At 44.2% G+C, this 20704-nt stretch overlaps 1 protein-coding gene across 12 annotated transcripts in view; it reads left to right on the top strand.

The window, feature by feature from the left end:
- The window catches only part of NBEA (neurobeachin), an 823962-nt gene that overhangs the window by 98986 nt on the left and 704272 nt on the right, over positions 1 to 20704 (top strand). The gene's annotated exons all lie outside the window — the stretch shown is intronic.

The following is a 20704-nucleotide window of genomic DNA, read 5'->3' as shown; positions in this document are numbered from 1 at the left end:
AGGTAAAATCCTGGTGAAGATTAGGCAATTTGTAATTTTCACAGGAGTTTAGACAATCAAGGTAAAGACTAGATTCCCCCCATAGGCTTTAATTCAAGCTGCTATCTTGTGTGAAAGCTACAAACCTTGGTCTTAATTTAAAAGCTCTTCATTGTTTGTATTGATTTATTTGTATTACTGTAGCACCTAGGAGCCTAAATCATGGACCATGGCCCCGTTGTGCTAGGCTCTGTACAAACACAGAATGAAAATAAGGTCCCTGCTCCAAAGACCTTGTAGTTTAAGGATAACACAACAGACAAAATATAGATTAGGGAATACAAGAAAACAGTGAGACAATTTTGGTCATCATGATAGCCAGTGGTCTCAACCAGTAGCCTAAACACTGTCCAGTTTTTTGTAGGCATTATGGCAAAGAGGAGAGTTTTAAGCTTTTGTTCTCCTTTGAATGCTGGTCCCTATGTATTCCACTGTGGGTACGCCTCCACCCAGAGCCAGAGAATTTTGAAACCAGTGTCTGTTGGGCCACATATATGCCCTTGCTCACTTCATGCCTCCGACTAAGGAACAGACGGGTGGGACAGACCAACTGCCTCTCCGTTTTTTTCCACTGCCATGTTATTGGACAGGTTGACGTCGAGGCACAGCAGCTGGCACCGCAAGGAGGAGAGCCGCAGGTCCAGCTGGTTATGGCCACTCTGCAGTGATCACTCTGCTTACCGCTCCAGCGCTGAACAGCAGTCATTGTCAGCGGAACAAGCACTAGCACCAGCGGTACCATCAACATAATCGGCATCACAACCGACCCCATGGCCCCCTGGTCAATGGCCAGCGGTGTGGTACCCCTGAAACTCTTGGGGGTTTACCCAGCCTTCGCAGGCCATGTGGTCAGTGGCAGGGGCCTTGGACAGGCCATCGGCTGCAGCATCCTGCTCTCCTCTGGAAGTGAAGGCCCCACGGAGGAAGATTTCCCCCCCCCCCCAGGCCCATGAGGACCCAGGGGAGCAGCCAGCTGGACCACCAGGGGATGTGGTAGATCCCTCGGCACCAGCTTCATCCTCATCATTGCCAGATGAAGCTATTACGGGTTCCCCTCACTCAGTTCCGCAAGATGATGCCAAGGCTGGACAGGAGCTTTTGAAGAGGGTCATCTCTAACCTGGGGCTCCAGGCAGAGGAACTTGAGGACTCACTGTTCAACGTCCTTTGTTTCACGGTACCCGCCAGGGTGGCTTTACCCCTACATGAGAGGGTATTGAAAATTATTAATGTCCCATGGCAAACCCCCTCCTCCCTGCCACCCATTTCAAAAAGGGCTGAGCGCAAATACTTTGTGCCAGCCAAAGGCCATGAGTATATCTATACTCATCCAGCCCCAAACTCCCTTGTAGTTGAGGCTGTTAATCAGAGGGAGAGGCAAGATCATCCCAGGGCTACACCCAAGAGTAAAGACTCAGAGACTGGATCTGTTTGGGCAAAAAATTTATTCATCTAACAGCCTTCAGTTGAGAGTGGCCAATCACCAAGCCTGCCTTGGCTGCTACAACTACAATATGTGGCAGACCATGGCCAAATTCGAGGTCTCGCTGCCCAAAGGGACCAGGAAGGATTTCCAGGCAATCCTTGAAGAGGGCATGGTGGTGGCCAGAGCTGCCCTCCAGGCAGCCTTGGACGCAGCAGACTGAGGTTTGTATCATGGCCTTGGCCACTTCTAGGCGGAGGGCATCCTGGCTGCTCCTCACGAGACCGGTGACTGAGGCTCAGCAGTTAATGCAGGACCTCCCCTTTGGTCAGGTGCTGTTCGCAGAGCAGATGGACAGTAAACTGCATGGACTCAAAGACTTCCCTGAGTGCCTGTGCGGCACTAAATAGGCTGGTGCGTGGCCGCGCAGCTCACAGGGAACTTAGTTGACCACCTATTAAGAATTCTGTCTCTCTTCTGAGTCAGATGGCTTCATGCACTTATGCCATGCCATTTGCCAGGCTCTACCTTTGTTGCCAGTAGGTGTGACTTCAAATAGTGTCCTCTCCAAACCAGCAATCCATCATCATCAGAGTGACTATTCCCACCAAAGTAAAACCACCTTGATGTGCACCCTAAATGGTGGAAGAACCCCCACCTGGTATGTTTTGGGCGTTCCCTTCCTTGACTCTCCACCAGACAGAACTATCATTACAGACACCTCCCTGTTGGGTTGAGGAGCTCACATCATCTGGACATCTCAAAAGTCCAGGATACACACCAATATTTTGGAACAGTGAGCAATTTGAAGGGCTTGCAAAGCCTTTCTCAGGTTCATTGAAGGTCACCTACCCTCATGATGTCGGACAACATCATGACCATCTTTTACATCAACAAACAGGGAGGAGTGAGATCTATGCCCCTGTATGCAGAAGCAGTCAGTTTGTGGAACTGGTGCATTGACAATCATATCACCTTATCGGCAGTCTCCCTTCCGGAGAATGTGCATCGGACTGTCTCAGAAGACGTTTTGCCCTTGACCAGGAATGGGAGTTACATGACTCTGGTGAACAATATTTTCGCTCTGTGGAAGATCCCCACCAGGAACCTGTTCGCTTCCCAAACAAACAGGAAATGTGGCGTATACTGTATTTTGCTCTATCAGCTCTTCCATCCCCTCATCGGATAAGGGCTAATTCCATAAGAGCACAAGCGATATCTATGGCATTGCTTCAAGAAGTGCTTCTACTTGCAATGAGCAGGTTTGAAAAATTTGTCTTAAATTTTAGAAACATTTAAAAAAAAATAGAATCTTTCTCCTCCCTTAAGGTGTTAAGAAATTCTAATCAGATTTCAGGTGAAAAAAATTTGAACATTAATATACATTTACTGGTTTTGGAAAGAAAACGTATGGATTGGTTTTGCATGAAAATGTGAATTTTGTTTAACAATAATTACTAGGAACATCTGTTATTTACAGAAAATACCTTAACTGAGGAGTTACATTACAGTTGCAGTGGAACCTTGCTAATTTGAATTTTGCTAAACCTCACCTTCTGTAATTCACTTTATACACACAATCTGGTGGTTCCTCCACTTCTAGTCAGAGACCAAACAGAATTATTCTGCAGTGTTGTATTGTGTTACTATGATACAGTTACCTTAGTTGTAGAAAATATAGCACATTTACTAGCATGCTACCAATTAAAAATGCACTTATTGGCTGAACAAAGTAAACTTAGAGATGCATTATGCTTTTTTGTGTATTTGCGTCCTCACGAATTCACAAAATTCAGAAATGTACAATGGGTCTTCCAGTCATTAATGAGAATTAGCAAGGTTCTGCTGTAATGCCTTTTCTAAAAACTTCATGAATGAGTTTACTTCAGTTACAGAAATTTTGGTGCTTGGTGGAATTCTTATAAAAGCTTTGTTGTAGAAGGAATGCTGGCTAAGGATTTTTTTTCTCATCAATCAGTAATTGGCTGTTGCTTAATGAAGTCAGCTGCAGAGAATTAAATAGAATTGTTTCATATGCCAACATTTTATTTGTAATCTGTAAAGTGGTTAAATTTAGATGGAACGAAGTTCTTTTAGAGCAGGGGGAAAGTCTTGTTGCAGTTTTTTCTCCTATGTCAGCATACTGTTGGGGCCAACTTCATGAAAAGAATCTGTGAAAAAAGCCCCTGTCTAGGTAGTTCATCTCCATAGCACTGGAAGAGGATAGACCAAGCTCTAGGGTGTACCGGCTGTTGAAACGGCCCCATTTCTTTCTCCTCATTACAAGTAAACCCAAACTACCTTATTCTACTGCCAAATCTTCCTGTTTTCCTCTGTTACAGAAGCCCCAATTTCTCTTTGTCCTCTCTCAACTGCAATGTACTCCTTTGCTGAAGAGACTGGAACTGTCAGATGTTTCCAGAACCCCACCCTCTGATTAGCTCCCTGTTCCTTGTATTTCTCATTAATCAGGGTCCACACAATCCCATTCCCAAATTCTTCTCCATAACTAAATTCTTCCCACCACCAAATTCCAACTCACTTCCTAAATGCCAAACTAAGTATTGCTCTCCTTTAGTGACAAGTGACTGCAGATCTTTAAGTTTCATACATTCAAAATTATGCACTTGCAGTGTCTGAGCTGCTATCCCTCACTTCTTCAGCAAGGGCAGGAGTGGAAAACTGACTAAAGGGATGGATGAATGTGTATACCTACAGCCTTGTGTATAATGTGATTGTGCAGTTGTGAAAATGGCTGTATAATTTAGTGTTTTGCTAGTAGGCCACATAACTCACTCTGTGCAGCATAGAAAAAAAGACATTTATCTTCTATTTACCAATTTCTGAGCCCGTCCACTTCTGTTTTAGGAATTCTCTAGGACAAGTGAGTGACCACTGGGAGAATTGCAGGAATATGAGAATTTTAAGAAACTAGGGTTACCATTCGTCCGGATTCCCCCGGACATGTCCGGCTTTTTTGAGTTAAAAATAGTGTCCGGGGGGAATTTGTCAATGTCCGGATTTCCCCCCATGCAGAGTGTGCGCGGCTTACAGGGCAGCCGGCTGGATCGAGCCACTCGCATGGGGCTCCGGCAGCCTGAGCCCTTCCTCCACTTCCCCCCTCCTCTCTCCTGCAACTTGAGACCAGTCCCCTCCTCTCTCTCCCTCCCCCTCCCTGTATTCGCAGATCACCGGCCGGCCGTTCGCCTCAGCCTCTGGCAGTCTGGAGCTCCAACCCTGCTCCCCTCCCCCTGCTGCTGAGCGCGCTGCTCTGCAGCACAGTAAGGGGGCCGGGGGTCAGAGAAGCGGCAGGGAGGTTCTGAGGGGGGGTAGTCAAGAGACAGGGAGCAGGGGGAGGGTTGGATGGGTCAGGAGTTCGGGGGGGGCTGTCTGGGGGTTGGGGGTGTAAGGTTTTGGGCAGTCAGGGTACAGTGGGGGTCTCAGGAGGGGGCAGTTAGGGGACAAGGCACAGGGAGGCTTAGGTAGGGGGTGGGGTTCTGGAGGGCAGTTAGGAGCAGGGGTCCCAGGAGGGGGCAGTCATGGGACAGGGAGCAGAGGGGTTTAGATGGGTCAGGACTTCTGGGGGGGGTTGTCAGGGGGTGGGGGTGTGGATAAGGGTTGGGGTAGTCAGGGGACAGGTAGGGTGTAGGGTCCTAGGGGGCCAGTTAGGATGTGGGGAAAGTCTCAGGAGGGGGCAGTCAGGGGACAAGGAGCAGGAAGGCTTATGTAGGGGGTGGAGTCCTGGGGGGCAGTGAGGGGCAGGGGTCCCAGGAGGGGGCAATCACGGGGACAAGGAGTGGGGGGAGGGTTGGGGCTTCTGAGGGGGTGGGAAGTGGGAGGGAGTGGAAGGGGCAGGGGCGGGGCTAGGGCGGGGCTCCTCCCGTCCTCTTTTTTGATTGTTGAAATATGGTAACCCTAAAGAAACTAAAACCGTGCCTTGGTGGAAACAGGCAGAGGCTTTCATGAGGAGGTGGCTGGCATTTGGGACTTCTAAACTGCACAGGAGAAGTCCCACATGGCAAGTGCATTCCTTTGTTGCACAATTTATCTACATTTTGAGGTATTTGTCTCTGATATTTAGGTCTTTCAATAGTAGAGCAGTAAACTCATGAGGCTTAGGGGCCCCAAATAGCAGCTGCTGCTTCCTGCAAGCAAGGGGGGAGGGATAGCTCAGTGGTTTGAGCATTGGCCTGCTAAACCCAGGGTTGTGAGTTCAATCCTTGAGGGGGCCACTTAGGGATCTGGGGCAAAATCAGTACTTGTTCCTGCTAGTGAAGGCAGGGGGCTGGACTCCATGACCTTTCAAGGTCCCTTCCAGTTCTAGGAGATGGGATATCTCCATTAATTATTATTATTATTTTTGCCCGCTACCCCCACTCAGCGCTTCAGTTTTTTTTGCTGCCTAATTCAGTTGGCTAACTGATAGCAATAACTTTCCATTGAAGTCCATGCTTTCTTCACTTCCCCACCCAGCCTCTTCTCATTTTTTAATAACAATAATAATGTACTTAAAATACTGACTTTGCTGAGCACACAGATGCTCCATTTTTTTCTGAAAATCAGACCCCTTAGTCCTGATGGTGGGAGGCTGACTATAGGCACCCAGTTGTGAAAATCTTGACTCTAGTCTCATTGTGAAAATGCACAAATTGATCAGACAAATTCTGTAAGATGGATATTCCAATTTCAATTCAGTGCCTGTAGAAGCAAAATTTCATGGATCTGGAATAATACATGGAGTATGTATTCCTTGATTGACAGCCCTAGGTTCTGCTGAAAGGACAACAGTAGAGGAAAGAACATTAGATACTTCAATGGTTGTCACTGTATAAATACCTAAGATACTGTCTGAAAACAGGAAATAAGCAACTGCTTTGTTATGTATTCATGGATAGCAATGCTTTTCAATCAGGATGCTTGTGACAGCCAAGGAATCCCCAAGGATGCTCGGTGAAGTTCTTAATGTCGGTAGTGGCTACAAATGCTAAACATACATTAGGCAGGTGAGTTCATAGGCCTATCCGCACTTGGATATAGTTTTGGCCAAACCATTACAATATTACAGCTATTTTCATCAGTTAAAGCAGAACCCTGCAACAGTAGCACAGTTTCTTCTAACAGTTTATATACTGGTTTTAGGGATGTAATCATCTTTTAAGCAAGATGAGCTAGAAGTGACAATAATGGAAAGCATGATCAGTGGGCATAACTGAAGTTTGGTGGGATGATTGAGACCTTACATGTTTGCATTGACTATATAGGATTGAAAGGACTGAGGGCAAGAATTTTACGCCGCAAGTGATACGAAATTTGATAGTATAGAAAAGCACAGAAATATATTGGGTCAGTGTAGAAGAAAAGCAAAGCAAGTGGGAAACTGCAGTACCGCTTCTTTGGCCTAGAATGAGATCAAGAACAAGAAATTCCTGGATCTATTATAAATAAAAAAAGACAGAATATTTTAACAACCTGAATATTTCTGGGGGACAAACCCAACTAAACATGGATCATCTCAGATTCTTAAATTATGTACATTACTCCCTGAACAAGAAAAGTAAAGAGGCCACCCAGGATCATGTATTTCCCAACAGGGAGAAAAGTCAGAAGAATACAGTCATCTAAACTTAAAGGCTTCAAACCTACCTATTATTAGAGGACAACATATTGCAAGCCAAATTTCAGAGGGCATCTAGACATACTCTGTGTACTTCAGTAATAATTACCTCTGCTTGTGATAGTCATAGTTGATATCAAGCAAGACAGCTGGAAATTTTTTCATGTTAACTTGACTTTAATATAAAAACTGTATTGGCTAAACACCTTATTGTTTGTATTAAAATGCTTGTGTCCTTCACAATTCCATAATTATATGTTCCTCTTTCACCAGCCCTCCTATATCTCAGATGATCTTATTCAGCTAGTTAATATGAAACAGCCGGGTCAATAGATTGATTTTTTTTTTGTCTGCAAAGCTCTTGAGGATGCATGACATCATCAATAAAACCTTAATCATATTAAACTGAATTTTGTTGCACAGAGACCAGCTTTGTCATTAAAATGAATCAAGTGACATGTTACATTGCATGTGTTTGAAAGAGCTGTAGAACAAAAGGTTTAAGTATTGTTTTGAAAAACTGTCCAAATCTTATAAACTTTTGTAAGTGGATTTGTTTGAAAATCTGAATTTTTAATTGCGGGAAAATTAAGCAGTTTATTGAAAGACGCAATCTTTGTCGTTATAGTTCTTACTGCAATTATTAAGTACTATGTTAAACTCAAAGGTTATAATAATCAGTAAAATCTTCAGCATTAGCAGTGTGTGTGTGAAAATACACTACTTTAAATAATATTGCTCTCAAAAAAAACCCAGCCTATGTAAAAGAACATTATTATGCTTGCGAAATCAAGCGTTCAAAATATTTAATATTAAAGTTGTATAGCCTCCTGGGAAGCATGCTCCCTTCCGGTAGGGAGGTAGTGTTATCAGATTTGCCCATTACTTCGGGGGAGGCTCATTTATTAGGGTTACTCTTCTGGGGGGTAGGGGAGAGTTCTGTAATTCTATCAATGTAATGCTTGTCACTTGTCTTTTCATATGGAGCCCTACTTCTCCCTTCTGTAAGTCCCCTAAGAGAAGATAAGAGAAGTGTTGCTGCAGAGTAAGTGGGGAAGCTAAAAACACAACAGAGTAAAGTTCAGAGAGGGAAGCAACCAGCTTAACCATAAGTTATTTATTGAATAATGGTGATAACTACACAAGGAGAGCCTAAGCCAATATAACAGTTATACTATTAAAGGTTACAAAAATCATATATAGAAAACTATACCTGATTAAACAAGTCAGGGTTAGAAAGTTGTACCTGAGGTAGAAAAGAAAACAGAGCGGGGCGGGGGGGGGGGATCTCACCATTTCTATGAAGCTTGAATTGGTCAGGGTTCCCAGGTGATGGTGGTAGCTGAGTGCTGGAGACAGGCCGAGCCCCCAGCACGATCAGTCAGGAGAAGATGAAATCCCAGTAGAACTGATGCAGAGTTTGGATCCATGCATCAGAACACTTACTGGAGTGTGAGTAGGGGTTTTTGTAAGGAAAATTCAATGGTTCAAGGGAGAACACTAGATTTGTTTATGGTTAAACTGATGACTCAAGGGTTTTCTTTAGGCTAGACAATAGGAGCTGATCACTTTTGGCTATGGGTGGTGTTTCTTCCAGGGAGCTCACAATGCAATTAGGCTGCTTCAGTATTTAGGATATCAATCAAGGATTTATTACTAGAATTGGTCTGATAACTGCTGAACTGGGTGTGTGTGCAGGTGTAGGTTCATTAACATCTGGAGCAGAGATCCCCCATGATGCAGTGCTTCCCTGCTTTTATGGTCCCAGAGTTCAGTGTGGTTCTTGCCTTGGAATCTCTGTTCCTATTCTGTATGCTAATGGCGATGCCTCCTTGTCCCATCTTTGATGCAGGTGAGGCTAGGGGAGTTGCCTTAATCTTGTCACCCTTGTCAGGAGGGGTCTAGGTGTGTCTCCCACCGCCCTTCACTGCTCTCTACAAGTCTTTTCTCTGATTGGTTTTGGTTCCAGCAGAGGCTGGGGAGGGGTGTGTGTGTCCTTTCATGAGTCAGACAGGCTGGATACTGCGCCCAGGTTCCCCAAGAACACAGAGCTGACTGGTATCAGTGGTGCATGCGCAGTCCAGTCACAAATAGGAGCCATGATGATGGGATGGATCATGCTCAGTGTTGTCAGATGCCACCTGTGTGGTGCTCTGCTCTGTTCAATGTTGATATCAGTCGGCTGCATGTGTGTGTTCCCTCTGTGTGCTGCCCCGGCTCTGCAGATTGCTGGCGCAGCAGACCCCGAGAGAACCCCCAATGACCACAGACTCTGATGAGGTATGAAGGCACCCAGCCAGGTTTATTGTCAAACGAAACACAGTCTCTAGCTTCCCGGATCAGATGTCTACAGTTCTGCTAGTACATATGTGCTCCCTGACCAGCTCAGTCAGTGGCGGGACTCTCCACTGCCCCGTAGGCCAGGCAAAGACACCACCCCAGTGATGCATTTTTATACACGGGTACAAACAAGTTATACAATACTCCTGACATATTGAGTTGCAACCCCTCTACGTAGCAAGGTACAACCCCTCTATGCAGTAAGGTGCCGCGTCTCACCTTGTACATGTTGGTTCGAACAAAACAACTCTATCCATTGTATTATCCTTTTGACCCTGTCTTTAGGGTGGGTCAGCCTGTTCCTTGTTAGCTGTGTGGAATGTGCAAGAATGCGAATGTTCTGATATCTAGTGTTCAGTACCTTTTAGGTATGTCTCCTTTTGCAGCATCAGCCCTTTCTTTGCCAGCTTCTGTGAGCAGGGCCTGCCTCTGGCTCACAGCTTAACTTTGTTAGCAAAGCCTTGACCATTACTTTAGTTCAGGCCTTAGGCCTCATACTGGGCCTCTGATATAAGGGTTTATGATTTAGGGCCTCATCTTACTACACTCAGTTGCTCTGGTGGGAGATGGTGTGCACAGTCCGGTCACAAGTATGAGCTGGGTGACTTAAACGTGATCGGTGAGGACAGATTTTTTGGAGATTTTAGCTGTTACATTCTAGCAAGTCTGTACTGAGCATGTGTGAACTGTGGTTTCTCAAAGCCCTATGACTGGACTTTCATGGGATGACAAAAGGCCAGCACCTGCCCATTTCACATTCCTGCTCCAAAGCATGAGGGCGTTAATCTAAAAACAAAACCAAAAAACCCACACTTTTTTTTAACATGGGCAAAACAACTATTTCCCCTCTACCCTTGTTCTCTGAAAAAGCTGAACCATTTTGGGTGAAATCTTTCAAAAACTTTTAGCCTGAGACAGACACACAGCATGGAAAATTTCAGCACATGTGGTTAGTTTGGTAAAGTTATAAACAACTCTTAAACAGAGTTTCATAATGAGAAGAATCAGGCAACCTTAATAGGCGTTGCCATCAGTCCCGTCTATAGTAAGGGCAGCATAGGACATTATTATTTACATATATAGTATTGCTTCTTTTGAGATGATCTACATCCCAAATTAAATCAGACTGAAAGCTGCTATTATGTGTTTGAGGTTCTAGGTCAGTGGTCCTCAAACTGCGGGGCACATCCCCTAAGGGGTTGTGGAGGAATGTCTGGGTGGGCCTGTGCCAGCCCCCATGAGTAGGTGGGGAGGGAGTGCCATCTGGCCACAGCTCTGGCCCCTGCTCCACTCCCAGCCCTTTATTATTCCATTATTGGCAAGAGGAGGTGTGAGAGAAAAGTTTGGGCATCACTGTTCTAGGTGGTGCGAAGAGATAGGAATAATTGCTTCTTGTGAACTTTTAGGCATTTAGTGCTTCATTATTGAGGTGCTTATAAGCTGTCTGGGAAGGATTAGATTTTTATTGGTTAAATGTCAGTAAATGTTTTCACTGAACACCCATAAGCTGATGAAAAAATATTTCCATCTATAATAATCAAAATCTGTGGATAGATAAAGTAAGAAAAATGCTGCTTGAAAACTTGAGTTTGATTTAAGGATATTTACTTTGTATATTTTGACATGTGATGTTGACAGTTTGTGTTTTTAATGGTTATAAAGCTACACATTTTTGAATCTCAACATCTGTCTTGAAATAATTTTCTGGCCCCCCCCCCTTAATTTCCCACAACTGTGAAAAATGTAAATTAATAAAAATTAAAACATGCTTAAAACCCATACATTTGTGCAATTGTGAAAATTTAAATAGCAATAGAGGAAATGCTTAAAAATAAATGTCAATATTATCCATCAAAATTAGTTAAAAAAATCAAATTCTGCAAAGTCTACTCATATGTAACTGCAAAATGTATTCTGAGTGTTTATTATATAAACTAACCAGAGTACTGAATCCCTATACATTATATGCCATGTGTCATGGTATCCTCATGACTAACTTCCTCTTTCATATCTTCAGTCTCCTCTGTAAACCATGTGACCACCTATGCCTGGCAAATATTCCCTGACCCCTTCTGAAATAAAATCCAATCTCTTTGTAAAGGGTTGGGGGCTAAAGAGGATTGGTGAGGAAAGTGAAGATGATTTCATTAATGATCTGGATGATGGGATGGATTGCACCCTGAGCAAGTTTGCGGATGACACTAACATGGGGGTAGAGATAGATACGCTGGAGGGTAGGGATAGGGTCCAGAGTGACATAGATAGATAAATTGGAGGACTGGGCCAAAAGAAATCTGATGAGGTTCAACAAGGACAAGTGCAGAGTCCTGCACTTAGAATGGAAGAATCCCATGCACTGCTACAGGTTGGGAACCGACTGGCTAAGCAGCAGTTCTGCAGAAAAGAACCTGGGGATTACAGTGGATGAGAAGCTGGATCTGAGTCAACAGTGTCCCCTTGTTGCCAAGAAGGTTGACAAATATTGGGCTGCATTAGTAGGAGCATTGCCAGAAGATGGAGGGAAGTGATTATTCCCTTCTATTCGGCACAGGTGAGGCCAGATCTGGAGTATTGTGTCTAATTTTGGGCCCCGCACTACAGAAAGGATGTGGACAAATTGGAGAGAGTCCAGCGGTGGGCAACAAAAATGATTAGGGGGCTGGGGCACATGATTTATGAGGAGAGGCTGAGGGAACTGGGCTTACTTGGTCTGCAGAAGAGAAGAGTGAGGGGGGATTTGATAGCAGCCTTCAACTACCTGAAAGGGGGTTCCAAAGAGAATGGAGCTCAGCTGTTCTCAGTGGTGGCAGGAGCAATGGTCTCAAGTTGCAGTGAGAGAGGTTTAGGTTGGATATTAGGAAACACTATTTCACTAGGAGGGTGGTGAAGTACTGGAATGGGTTACCTAGGGAGGTGGTGGAATCTCTATCCTTAGAGGTTTTTAAGGCCCAGCTTGACAAAGCCCTGGCTGGGATGATTTAGTTGGGATTGGTCCTGCTTTGAGCAGGGGGTTGGACTAGATGACCTCCTGAGGTCTCTTTCAACCCTAATCTTCTATGATGATCTAGCTTGCAGGTTTGAATCATGTCATTAGTTTTGAGGGGCTAAAAGTTATAAGGCCATCTAGTAAGCTGATGATTTTAGCCCAGTTACTAGTAGAAGAATCTTATTGGAGAAGCCAAGATTTGTATAAACAGAAACTACTTTTCTCTCCTTGAGGCAGTACTTCTTAGCTCAGGATTGGAAATGTTAGTAGGGGAGCTTGAAGTTTCTAGCAAGCAGTGTTTGTTGGGGCTGTTCTGGTAAATCTATACTGCAATTAAAAACCTGCAGCTGGCCTGTACCAGCTGGCTCGGGCTAAGGGGCTGTTTAATTGGCAGAGTAGGCGTTTTGGCTCAGGCTGCAGCCTAAGTTCTGGGACCTTGTGAGGTGGGAGGTTCCCAGGGCCTGGGCTGCTGCCTGAGCCCGAATGCCAAGACTGCATTTTAACAGCATCTTAGCCTGTGCCCCATGAGCTCAAGTCAGATGTCATGGGCCAGCAGTGGGTGTCTAATCGCAATGTAGACATACCTTTGTTTTCTAACCACCTCCCTCACATTGGGATTGGAGGATATAAAAAGGTGTGGTTCCAATGGCTCTTCAGTTCTTTCTAACTGCCCGAAGGAGCAGTGGGCACGCTGTTTTTATGACACTACCATAGTCTGTTTTTATCTCCCTTCCCTGTTCCCATTCCTTTATAACAGTCATTACTACTAATTAAGAAGAAAAAAGTTTGGTTTGTGCATGGGTGCAGGCAGCACCTGTGACTCAGCCCTCATGGGCTCCTTCCCCTTCTATTGTGTGTTGGTCCTTTCCAGAGTTTTTCTTTTATTTATTATCTATCTGTTTTGGGGCTGTTGGGACTGATATCAAGGTCTGTGGTTCCTGCAGCTATCTGAGGTCTATTACTGATGCCCTGATGGTAATGGAAGGACAGTGTTTTTCAAACTCTTTTGAAGATGTGGCAAGTCTCAGATCATTTTGCCACCAAGGAAAATGCCTGGTTTCTTTTCCTCTGTTTTGGGGCAGGCAGGACCCAGTATATGACCGAATCCTCTTTTAGATTGGGATCAGAATCGGAAGGAATGTATAAGAGGAACTATTAAGTCACATAGGATAGAGCCAAGATGTTGAGCCAGTCTAGGGTTACTAACCACAATTGTGGTTCTCCATCCTTGAACTGATAACAGAAGTGGAAGTCCTGATTACCAGTCTTGCAGATTTCCTGTCTCAGGTTCAGGTAAGAGTCTCTGTTCAGATCTGAAGTCTCACAAAGTAATAGCTTGAGTAAACATGTTCTACTGATGTCCAAAACAATTCTGTTGTGAAACAGGAAGCCTTTACCAAAAAGTGGTCTAATGAAATGGAAAGGGATTGTCCTTTGGGCAGCTCAGAAAGGGTTAAACCCAAGTAGACAATCATCTTATTTTAATTTTGCATATATACTTGCAAGTAAAACAGTCCTATAACTCTTTGAGCTCTGTCAGAGTTGATCTGGGTGTATTTCCAACCTTCCAGCTTCTAGTGCATGGGTGGTTGTTCTAGGTTTATCTTTGTATTGACATTTGTTAAATATATGTTGGGTATTCCCTCTGGTGGATGACCATCTCTGTCATGGGATCTGAACCTCATGCTAATGCAGTTATGTACTATCTCTATGTAAAACTGGTGTTCTTCATAGTTAAGTAGCCTGAACAGTTCATGAGATTCATGCCAATAGCTCTTCCTGTTTTTTTCTCTAAGCCTCAGTGACATCCAGCAGACGTAAGACTTCAAGCTTTATATGTAAAAGAGACCCTTTGTTAACAAAACAAGGCCAGACCAAACTAGAAGTTCGACAGACTTTTTGGCATATGCAACTAAAACCAGAGGTCTGTCCAAATAGATAATGATGTGTATACTAAACTTCTGTGATCTGGCAATTCTCCCTCTCCCCCTCCCCCCCCCAACTACGGGGATTAGTGCACACTCATCTAAGTACTAGGCAGCCTCCAGGATATAATATTGCAGTGTATCTATAATGGAAATGTCTAGAGATGCTTGTTTGGAGTTCTGAATATACCCTCAAACAGCATTATTCTCTTTACCTAAGCTTTAGATCTAATGCCCAGTTCAGAGGAGCAGTCCTGTAATAGCTTTTCAGTTAATACTTCTGAGATCACCAGTAGATCCCCCACAGATGCTGCCTAATCTTCCAGGGGAAGAGGGGATCCATGAAGGCAGATCTTAAAGGAAGAACAAATGGTTACTTACCCAAATAAATGTGGGTCCATCTACACTGCAAAACAAAAACAACCCTGTGGCACCAAGTCTTGGAGCCTGGGTCAACTGACTTGGGCTTGCAGGGCTTATGTTACAGGACTAAAAATAGCAGTGTAGACATTAGTGCTCAGGCTAGATCCTGAGCTCTGATATCCTCTCCGTTCTCTGAGTTTTAGAGCCCAGGCTCCAGCCCAAGTGGGAGTGTCTACATTGTTATTTTTAGCCCTGTAGTGTGAGCCTGAATCAGTTGGTCCCAAGCCCTGAAATTTGCTGCTGCGGGGTATTTTTTTGCAGTGTAGATGTACCCTGTGATTACCCATCTTGATGCACACTTCCTGTCCATCCACTTCTTTGCGGTCTAAGGACTTGCCTTACATACTCAGGACCTGGTTGTGCACTAGAGCAAGGGGGAGGTGAATAGATTCAATGGACATTCCTTTACTGCAGCTTCAGCGTTTGAGAGCCCAGGGCACACATTCTCCAAGAGTTTTGGGACAATCCCCTTAAAGATTCATACTTATTTGTTACTTTTTAATTATTATTTAAGCATTGGTAGTAATTGTTTTACAGGCTTAAACACAATGGGCCAAATTAATCTCTTTTGTGACTATATTGACTTAATTGAAGTGTCAGATATGTTTGGACCTCTCTGTTCATTGAAATAATATTATTCTATTCCAGATTAATAGTGATTTAAAAAAAACCCCCATAGTATCCTTTTGCACTAGGTAGAGTTTCTGGTTTGCCCATTTCTAGTGTTGGGAAAATCTGACTCCTGGTCCTGGAGACTTTAGTGAGAACTGATCTTCTTCCTTAGGGAAATTAGTAGAAAGCAGACAGCTTTTGTAATAATTTTTACAGTTTCTTCTGTCGTGGTTTCTGTCCCAGCAAAGCTAATGTCCTGAGGCAGATAAGTATAACAGGAGGTCATTGATAATTACAATGTTTTGTTGCTTATAAAATCTTTGTTCTTTCATGACTTCTTCTATTCTCTTAAAATTATTTGAAATACATATTTGAGGACAAAATTAATATACTTTAACATGTCCCATTGTGGTCAATCGCTTTGTGGTCAATCAACAGCACTTTCAATTCACCGTCATTCCTTTCAGCCTATCCACGGCCCCCAGGGTGTTTTCCAAATGCATGGCTGTGGTGGCTGCCTCCCTTTGTCGACAACAGGTCCAAGTGTTCCCATATCTCGACGACTGGCTTTTTCAGGGTTGCTCCAGGGATCAGGTGCAGTCTCATCTTCATCTCACCATGAACATGTTCAATGGGCTGGGCCTCTTGCTCAATGTCATGAAATCCACTCTGGTACCAACCCAGAGGACAGAATTCATAGGGGCAGTATTAGAAGCAGGCCTAGCCTGGGCAATTCTGCTGGAGGCATGCTTCCAATCCCTGGGGAACATCGTCCACAGCCTGCAAAGCTTCCCGACCTCGACTGTGAAAACATGCCTATGCCTCCTGGCCTCTTGCACATTTGTGACCAGGCACGCCAGGCTGCGACTACGTCCACTCCAAGCCTGGCTAGCAACAGTGTACCGCCCAGGTCGGGACAGCTTGAGCACAGTGGTTACCATCCCGCCAGGGATATTAGCTTCTCTAGGCTGGTGACTGGACCCCAAATCAGTGTGCGAAGGGGTGCCATTTCACGCTCTGCAGCCCTCTGTGTCCCTAGTCACGGATGCGTCATCTCTGGGATAGGGAGCCCACCTCAGGAACCTCCGTATACAGGGGCTATGGTTGTCAAGAGAGTTATCCCTGCACATCAACGTACAGGAACTCAGAGCAGTGCGCCTGGCGTGTCAAGCATTCCGAGAGCGCATTCCAGGCCATTGTGTTGCAGTCCTTACAGACAACACTACGGCCACGTTTTACATCAACAAACAAGGGGGAGCCTGGTCATCCCCCCCCCCCCTCTGTTGGGAGGCCACTCATCTGTGGGAATTCTGCATAGCCCACTCGATCCATCTGGTGGCATCGTTTCTCCCAGGGGTCCAGAACACCTTAGCGGACCACCTCAGCAGATCATTCCAGGCTCATGAGTGGTCGGTTAGCCCGGATGTCATCCACTCTGTCTTCCTGAAGTGGGGCTTTCCCCAATAGACCTATTCACCTCTCGCGAGAATCGGAAATGCCAGGTGTTCTGCTCTCTCCAAGGGCGCTCTCCGGGTTCCCTGTCAGACGCCTTCCTAATTCAGTGGAAGGATCACCTATGCTATGCCTTTCCTCCATTCCCGCTAGTCCATAGGGTCCTAATCAAGCTGCGCAGGGACAGAGCCCGTCTGATTCTGGTCGCCCCGGCGTGGCCCAGACAGCCCTGGTATGCTACTCTCCTAGAGCTGTCGGTGGACACCCCGATTCCACTCCTGTTGTGGCCAGACCTGATCACTCAGGATTACAGTCGACTCTGTCATCCCGACCTGCAATCTCTCCACCTCACAGCATGGATGCTGCATGGCTAAATCAGTCTGAGCTGTGCTGTTCTCACTCGGTTCAGCAGATCCTTTTGGGTAGCAGGAAGCCCTCTACCAGGTCCACATACTTAGCCAAGTGGAAGTGTTTTTCCTGCTGGTGCTCTCGGAATCATACGACCCCCCCCCCCCCTTCAGGCGTCAGTACCTATCATGTTGGACTACCTCCTGTCCTTAAAGCAGCAGGGCTTGGCAATATCTTCCATCAAGGTGCACCTGGCAGCTATTTCGGCTTTCCACCTGGGTGAAAACGGGCACTTGGTCTTCTCCAATCTCATGGTCAGCAGATTTCTCAAGGGGTTGGGCTGCCTGTTCCCACGAATTCGACAACCGGTCCCTACATGGGATCTTAACCTGGTCCTATCCAGACTCGTGGGTGCCCCGTTGGAGCCGATGGCCACCTGCTCGCTCCTGTACCTTTCCTGGAAGACAGCCTTCCTCGTAGCTATCACTTAGGCGAGGCGCATATCTGAGCTCAGGGCACTCACATCGGAACTACCGTATATGGTGTTCCACAAGGACAAGGTACAGCTGCGACCCCACCCGGCCTTCCTCCCTAAGGTGGTGTCTGCCTTCCATGTAAACCAGGACGAATTCCTCCCTGTCTTCTACCCGAGGCCTCTCAACAGGAGCAACAGCTGCACTCCCTGGACATTCGCAGGGCCCTGGCCTTCTACATCAAGCAAACAAAACCCTTCAGGAAAAAGTCACAGCTGTTTGTTGCTGTGGCAGACCGGATGAAGGGCCTTCCGGGTCTCCTTCCAGCGCATCTCATCCCGGATCGTATCATGCATCCATGCGTCCTATGACTTGGCTGGTGTCCCATCTACGCACCTTACCGCCCACTCCACACGGGCTCAGGCTTCATCCTCTGCTTTCCTGGCACATGTGCCCATACAGGAGATATGTAGGGCAGCGACTTGGTCATCGGTGCATACCTTCGCTGCCCACTATGCAATAGTGCAGCAGCCCAAGGGTGATGCTGCATTTGGTTCAGCAGTCCTTCACTCTGTGACATCTCACTCTGACCCCACAGCCTAGGTAAGGCTTGAGAGTCCCTAATTGGAATCGATATGAGCAAGCATTCGAAGAAGAAAAGATGGTTACTCACCTTTGTAACTGTTGTTCTTCGAGATGTGTTGCTCATATCCATTCCAAATCCTCCCTCCTTCCCCTCTGTCGGAGTAGCCGGCAAGAAGGAACTGAGGGGGCGCTGGGTTGGCCGGGGCATATATCCGGTGCCATAAAGGCGCCAATCCAGGGGGCTCCTCAGATGGCCCACCAAGTGTTGCTAGGGTAAAAATCTCCTGACGATTGTGCACGCGGCGAGCGCACACCTAATTGGAATGGATATGAGCAACACATCTCAAACAGTTACAAAGGTGAGTAACCGTCTCTTTCAGGTGCTTGGTCAACTATTTCCAGTTCAGTAGTTTTACTTTCTTTAACACGTTGATGGTAAACATACTGCTTAATATTTATGTAATTTAAATAATTCTAATATTTAAGTTTAGGCCTTAGTATAAGTTTTCATAATTTCTAATATTTTAAATATGTTTTTAAAACAGAAAAATGTGTTTAATTTAAACTTAAAAATAAAATAGAGATTTTTAAAAATTATTTTTCTTTCATCATGGATTTTTATCTACCCTGTTGTTACTGTTACTTAGTGATTCAGGTATGTTTACCTCTTGAACCAATTCTTGCATACTTATCAATTTGTCCAATAAAATAATCATGTGCATCTTTTTCAATAAAAAAGCTTTATGCCAACTTATAATGTATGCATCTTTTTCAAAGCTAAATAATGTTTATTTATATACCCAGTTAACATGACAAACTATAATAGTACTTAAAAAGTCATTGTGGGAATAATAAATTATTACTGCCCTTTGGGAAAATAGAAAAATATTTGTATTACCATTGATATTTGAGGAAGAAGCAAGCAAGTTAAACCATCTGCTGCCTTTTACACAAATAAATACACAAATCTGCAGTCTTCTGTCCCCAAAGGTCTTCCTTTCAGGTGTAATCTGTACATCAGCTAAAAGCAGTATCTTGCCTTAATAATTGCAGTGCATAGTTCAAATTATTTTTAGCCCAATAGAAGGCTTTACATTACCTGCCTTGTCAATACCTTAAAATGCAGCACATTTACTAAATCCTTGTCTGTAAGATGTTGCATGAACAGAAATCATTTGTTTTTTTTATAAGTGAAAATGTTTAAATGCTAGGGATTAAAGTTATGTGGGAGCACTGTTGCCCCTTCTGCTGAAAACAAAGCAAAAGAGCCCTCTCTCCTCCTTTGCTTCTGTAAGCAGTACCTCCACCCCCAGCCCCAGCGCCCCTTCCTTCATGCAGTGACACTTTCCCCTCTTATTGCAGTTTACTTTAACTTCTGTGTACAGTATTGCTATGCTGAGTAGAAATTAGCAGGCACAAATGTTCAGTAGTGTTTGGTGTGCTGAGAAAATTTGAATCGATTTGAACAGTACAAAGCTATTTGTTCAAAGAGAATGTTAATGACACTTACTCATTATTGTAAATTACTCTAATACACAACACTAATTTACTGGAAAAATCCTCCACCTAGAATATGCACGTATTACATAGTCAGAAATAGCAAAACAAACCCACAGTTTTTTGAGAAGTGCACTTTAGTCTTTTGCATGACTATTTCATGACTTGACTAAAAAAGTCTCCAGAAAAGTGCTCCTGTTTTTTGCTTTGAAAAAATGTGATTACCTGAGGCATCCATTATGATTGCTTAAATTCTAAATAATTACGTTTTTCACATTCATTTCAATCTCATAATAAACCTAAAATTCAAATACTAATAATACATTCAAATCAATCTGTTGCTTCATTTAACTTGGATATCTCTAGAGTCCAAATTGGTAGTCAACTGATTTATCATTTAGTAAATTCTAAACTACATCATTAGACTATTTTAAATTGGTTGTTAGTGATTAACTGGTAAGGTGAGATGAATCCTTGAGTTAATGGAAACCTGAGTTGATCACTTTCAGTAGTAGTAGTCAGGTCTGAGGATTAACAACTGTAAAGGAAAGAATACCGAATGTGCAGGCTGGTCTACCTATGTGAAAAAGGCATACCTATTGTTTCATACTGGCCACTTTAATTATTGTATAGTCTATAGACTGTGGAAAGTGCAGACTGTTCTCAATCAAACTATGAAAAGTTAGGTTGTCATAAAATTATTCTCTATCAACATGTAATCACTGAAAGTAATCACACAGCACATACTTTTAAAAATATCTTTCATTTAACATATAGTATTGTGCCTTAAGATTTTTTTTTTTCCTTAGCAAATTATAGACTACATTTGGAGTCTTTATAAGGAAATATTTGTATTTTCAAATATCTTTATCGTTACTGGGTATAAGGTAATATGTTTAATACACCTTTACCGCGATATAACGCTGTTCTCAGGAGCCAAAAAATCTTACCACGTTATAGGTGAAACCGCGTTATATCGAACTTGCTT

Source organism: Chrysemys picta, chromosome 1 (assembly GCF_011386835.1).
Source record: "Chrysemys picta bellii isolate R12L10 chromosome 1, ASM1138683v2, whole genome shotgun sequence".
Taxonomy (NCBI): Eukaryota; Metazoa; Chordata; order Testudines; family Emydidae; genus Chrysemys; species Chrysemys picta.
The sequence above is the reverse complement of the archived record's forward strand: the minus strand, read 5'-3'. Positions and strand labels throughout refer to the sequence as shown.